Source organism: Oncorhynchus masou, chromosome 11 (genome assembly GCF_036934945.1).
Source record: "Oncorhynchus masou masou isolate Uvic2021 chromosome 11, UVic_Omas_1.1, whole genome shotgun sequence".
Classification (NCBI taxonomy): Eukaryota; Metazoa; Chordata; class Actinopteri; order Salmoniformes; family Salmonidae; genus Oncorhynchus; species Oncorhynchus masou.
The window spans coordinates 1,983,107-1,989,106 of NC_088222.1; positions in this window are offsets into that span (position 1 = coordinate 1,983,107).

Here is a 6,000-nt window from a genome sequence, read left to right on the forward strand (position 1 = left end):
TGTATTTTTGATTCACTAATATATTTAGTGCGTAAAGGCTCTCCAAAACCTGTCTTTTTATTATTAATAATACAGCAGAACTGAGTGTTTAAATCTACCAATTGGTGCTCAACAGGAGACGAATATGCATTTACTATATTTAGGTAGTTTTCTTACTATTCTGAACCTGTTCTCTCCATTATATAATCTAGTGAGTCTGTTGAGAAAATGACAGGTGCACCGTATTTAAAATGATGACTTTAGATAAATGCACTGAAAACCCAAATAAATTAAAACTCCACAATAAAATATGTTGGCCAGCCAGTGGGGGGAGGTTTCTTGTGGTTGATTTAAATGTATTCAGTGCACGCAAGGGAGCCATACCATGTGTGAATACCAACTACCGAGAAGTGCTTCAATCAAAATGTGTAAAAAAGGATTAGATTTCTGAATCGGGCCCTCTATTGTTTGTGTTTATAGACTAATTGCTATTCTAATTTATGTTTTAAAAAAACATGTATACTGAATGAAAACAACATGTTTTAGATACAGTGAGTCGCATAGACTTGAGCTAACAGCTAACTGTGACTGGTTCGTGAACCTAGAATGATAACAGTCAATTTGAATTTGCACCAAATCTCTTCTTATAAGCTGTTTGAAATCAAGTGTCAATTCATTTTAATGGAGAGTTTTGGTGTTGACTTGTATATTGGATTGTGAAGCATGAAAATTGACTTATTATTATAAAAGAAAATGGAATTAAACTTAGTGAGATCAACACACAATTATTGATTTGATCTCATGAAATTATTTAAAAGGCTCATGATCTGTTTCAAAATTGGAGTTTGATATTGACTGTTTGAATAATATTGTATTTGCTACAGTATTATTATTCTCATCCCAAATAAACCATCATACATTACAAAGTAGATGTACTGTGCCATAATGTACTGTACTGTACCATAATGTTCTGAACTGTACCATAATGTACTCTACTGTACCATAATGTACTGTACTGTACCATAATGTTCTGAACTGTACCATAATGTACTGTACTGTACCATAATGTACTGTACTGTACCATAATGTACTGTACTGTACCATAATGTACTGTACTGTACCATAATGTACTGTACCATAATGTACTGTACTGTACCATAATGTACTGTACCATAATGTACTGTACCATAATGTAATGTACTGTACCATAATGTACTGTACCATAATGTACTCTACTGTATCCTAATGTACTGTACTGTACCCTAATGTACTGTACCATAATGTAATGTACTGTACCATAATGTACTGTACTGTACCCTAATGTACTGTACCATAATGTACTCTACTGTACCATAATGTTCTGTACTGTACCATAATGTTCTGTACTGTACCATAATGTTCTGTACCATAATGTTCTGTACTGTACCATAATGTTCTGTACTGTACCATAATGTACTGTACCATAATGTTCTGTACTGAACCATAATGTACTGTACCATAATGTACTGTACTGTACCCTAATGTACTGTACCATAATGTACTCTACTGTACCATAATGTTCTGTACTGTACCATAATGTTCTGTACTGTACCATAATGTACTCTACTGTACCATAATGTACTCTACTGTACCATAATGTACTGTACCATAATGTTCTGTACTGTACCATAATGTTCTGTACTGTACCATAATGTACTGTACTGTACCATAATGAACTGTACTGTACCATAATGTACTGTACCATAATGTAATGTACGGTACCATAATGTACTGTACCATAATGTACTATACTGTACTGAACCATAATGTACTGTACCATAATGTACTCTATGGTACTGTACCATAATGTACTGTACCATACTTTACTGTACCATAATGTAATGTACTGTACCATAATTTACTGTACTGTACTGTACCATAATGTGCTGTACCATAACGTACTGTACCCTACCATAATGTACTGTACTGTACCACAATAATGTGCTGTACCATAATGTACTGTACCATAATGTACTCTACTGTACCCTAATGTACTGTACCATAATGTACTATACTGTACAGAACCATAATGTACTGTACCATAATGTACTCTGTGGTACTGTACCATAATGTACTGTACCATACTTTACTGTACCATAATGTAATGTACTGTACCATAATGTACTGTACTGTACCATAATGTACTCTACTGCACCATAATGTACTGTACCATAATGTAATGTACTGTACCATAATGTAATGTACTGTACTGTACCATCATGTAATGCACTGTACTGTACAATAATGTACTGGTCTGTACCATAATGTAATGTACTGTACCATAAGGTAATGCGCTGTACCATAAGGTAATGCGCTGTACCATAATGTAATGCACTTTACTGTACCATAATGAAATGTACTGTACAGTACCATAATGTACTGGACTGTACTGTACCATAATGTAATGTACTGGACTGTACTGTACCATAATGAAATGTACTGTACAGTACCATAATGTACTGGACTGTACAGTACCATAATGTACTGGACTGTATTGTACCATCATGTAATGTACTGGACTGTACTGTACCATAATGTACTGGACTGTACTGTACCATAATGTACTGGACTGTACTGTACCATAATGTACTGGACTGTACTGTACTGTACCATACTGTACTGCACCATGATGTATTGTACTGTACCATACTGTACTGTACCATGATGTATTGTACTGTACCATAATGTACTGGACTGTACTGTACTGTACCATAATGTACTGTACTCTACCATAATGTACTGTACTGTACCATAATGTACTGGACTGTACCATAATGTACTGTACCATAATGTACTGTACTGTACTATAATGTACTGTACTGTACCATAATGTACTGGACTGTACCATAATGTACTGTACCATCATGTACTGTACTGTACCATCATGTACTGTACTGTACCATCATGTATTGGACTGTACCATAATGTACTGGACTGTAGCGTAATGTACTGGACATGGTAGGGTTAATGGCGCCAACAGAGATGGTCGCCTCGCTTCACTTTCTTAGGAAACTATGCAATATATATATACATATTTTTGTGTGTATTATTTCTTACATTGTTACCCCAGGGAATCTTAATTCTTATTACATACAGCCGGGAAGAACTATTGAATATAAGAGCAACATCAACTAACCAACATTCCAGGAATATGACTTTCCGGAAGCAGATCCTCCACCCAGGACAATGGATCTAATCCCAGAAGCTGACCCAAAACAGCAGTGGCACAGAAGGGGCAGACGGAGCCAAAGTCCAGTCTCTTGACAACAAGGTAGACGAAATTCAAGCAAGGGTTACCTTCCAGAGATTGTGACATTCTCTGTTTCACGGAAACATGGCTCTCTTGGTATATTTTATCGGAATCGGTCCAGCCACCTGGCTTCTAACCATGCATCAAGCCGACAGAGATAACCACCTCTCAGGGAAGAGGAAGGGTGAAGGTGTAGGCTTTATTATTAACAAGTCATGGTGTGATCATAACAACACTCAGGAACTAAAGTCCTTCTACTTACCCGACCTAGAATTCCTTACAATCAAATGCAAGCCATTCTCATCAGTTATAATCACAACTGTGTACATCGACCCCCCCCCCCCAAGTGAACACCAAGACCCTAAAGGAACTTCAATGGACTCTATGTAAACTGAAAACTATATACTCGGAGGCTGCATTTATTGCAGCTGGGGATTTTACCAAAAAGCAAATTTGAGATCAATGTTTATTATTTGATTGCACAACACGTAGGACTAATACTATCGACCACTGCTACTCTAACTTCCGCAATTTATACAAAGCCCTTCCACGCCTACCCTTCGGAAAATCTGACCATGACGCCATCTTGCTCGTCCCGGCTTATAGGCAGAAACTAAAACAGGATCTACCAGTGATGAAAACCATTCAACGCTGGTCTGACCAATTGGAAACCATGCTCCAAGATTGATTTGATCACGTGGACTGGAATAAGTTTCCCGGTCAGCCTCTGAGAACAACATCGATCTATACGCAGACTCGGTGAGTGCGTTTATAAATAAGTGCATTAGCGATGTCGTACCCACTGTGACTATTAAAATCTACCCTGAACAGAAACCGTGGATGGATGGCGGCATTTACGCTATACTGAATGCGCGATCCACTTCATTTAACCATGGAAAGAGGTCTGGTGATATGGCTGAAGACAAACAGTGTAGTTATTCCCTCCGCAAAGCAATCAAGCAAAATGCTGGTTCAGGGCTAAGGTGGAGTCACAATTCACCGGCTCAGACACAAGACGTATGTGGCAAGGTCTACAGGCAATCACTGACTATTTATACAAAAACTGCCACGTCACGGATACCGATGTCATGCTTCCAGACAAACTAAAAACATTATTGTCCCGCGTTGAGGATAATACAGTGCCACCGTCGTGGCTCGCTAACAAAGACTGCAGTCCCCCCTCTCCCACTCCTAACCCTCGCAAGGCTGCAGGCCCAGACGGCATCCCCAGCTGCGTCCTCAGAGCATGCGCACACCAGCTGGCTGGTGTGTTAACAGACATATTTAATCGCTCCCTATCCCAGTCCCTATCCCAGTCTGTTATCCGCATATGCTTCAAGATGGCTACCATTGTTCCCAGAAGGCAAAGATGGCTGAACGAAATGACTACCGCCCCATAGCACTCACTTCTGTCATCATGAAGTGCTTTGAGAGACTAGTCAAGGATCATATCACCGCCACCTTACCGGCCACCCAAACTAACTTACCTAGCAGCCTGACTATGTTGGGGTGGTCAAACTAACTCACCTAGTAGCCTGACTATGACTAGCTCACCCTGGGGCATTCATGTACAGAATATCCTCATATTCAACAAAAGCAGAAAGTCTTTTTATATATTGAAATTACTTGTTCCTAAAGTAAAAGCCCAGCTTAAGCTTTTTTGTGAGGTGTTGAATTTGGGTCTTAAAATACAGCTTCAAGGTAAAAAAAAGTTTTATGATGACTGAACCTTGATAGGCTTATTTTGCTAAGACCATCTGAGGCAGACTAGCTTTCTTGATCTTGAGAATGCCATTAGTTTAGTTTTGTCAGCATTTAAGACATATTTAAGCTGGAACAGGTGATGCCGGACAACACTAAATGCCACATCACGTGTGGGAGCAGAGCTATAATAATAGGACCTTCTATTCCATCTATTACCTTTCTATAATAATAATGTCCCTTTGCATCAGCAATGTTTGTCTACAGGCCCTGGTCAAAAAGAAAATACGGAATCATTTAGGCCGAGACTGTAGCTCGTAAATCATAATTATTGTACACAGCTGCATAGTCTTTATTTAACTAGGCAAGTCAGTTAAGAACAAATTCTTATTTTCAATGACAGCCTAGGAACATCAGGTTAACTGCCTGTTCAGGGGCAGAACAACAGATTTGTACCTTGTCAGCTCAGGGGTTTGAACTTGCAACCTTCCGGTTACTAGTCCAACACTCGCACCACTAGGCTACACTGCTTCCCCACGTAAGATAGATGGCACTGTTTCACCACAATCACCCCCGGTTCAATAAAGTTTTCTTTCCATATAGAAACGCTTGGGCACAACTGTTCTAGCATGTGCTCTCTCTTTGAGTTTCTCCAGAGTTTAACTTCAATGTCGACACAATGAAACATTTGAGTAAGCAAACACATCTACATTTCTGTTATCTTTTTGTCAGTTTGCAATTTGTGGCTTCATAAAGTGGAAAAAAGGCAACATACTCAGCCATAAGGAATCCAAAATGGGGAGAGAGAAAGAAAGAGAAAGAAAAATATAACATTTAAAATGGCAGGCAGGCACTCAATTCTTCCTGACCTGGATAACATCCTGCTGGTTTGTGCATTAAAGACTCGGGCTGTTCGTCCCAATCGGCACTCTATTCCTCTCATATTGCAGTACTTTTGCTCTCTGGGCCCCACTGCACTATAGAAGGAATTGGGTGATATTTGGGACGCACACCCAGAGTCCCTGCAACAC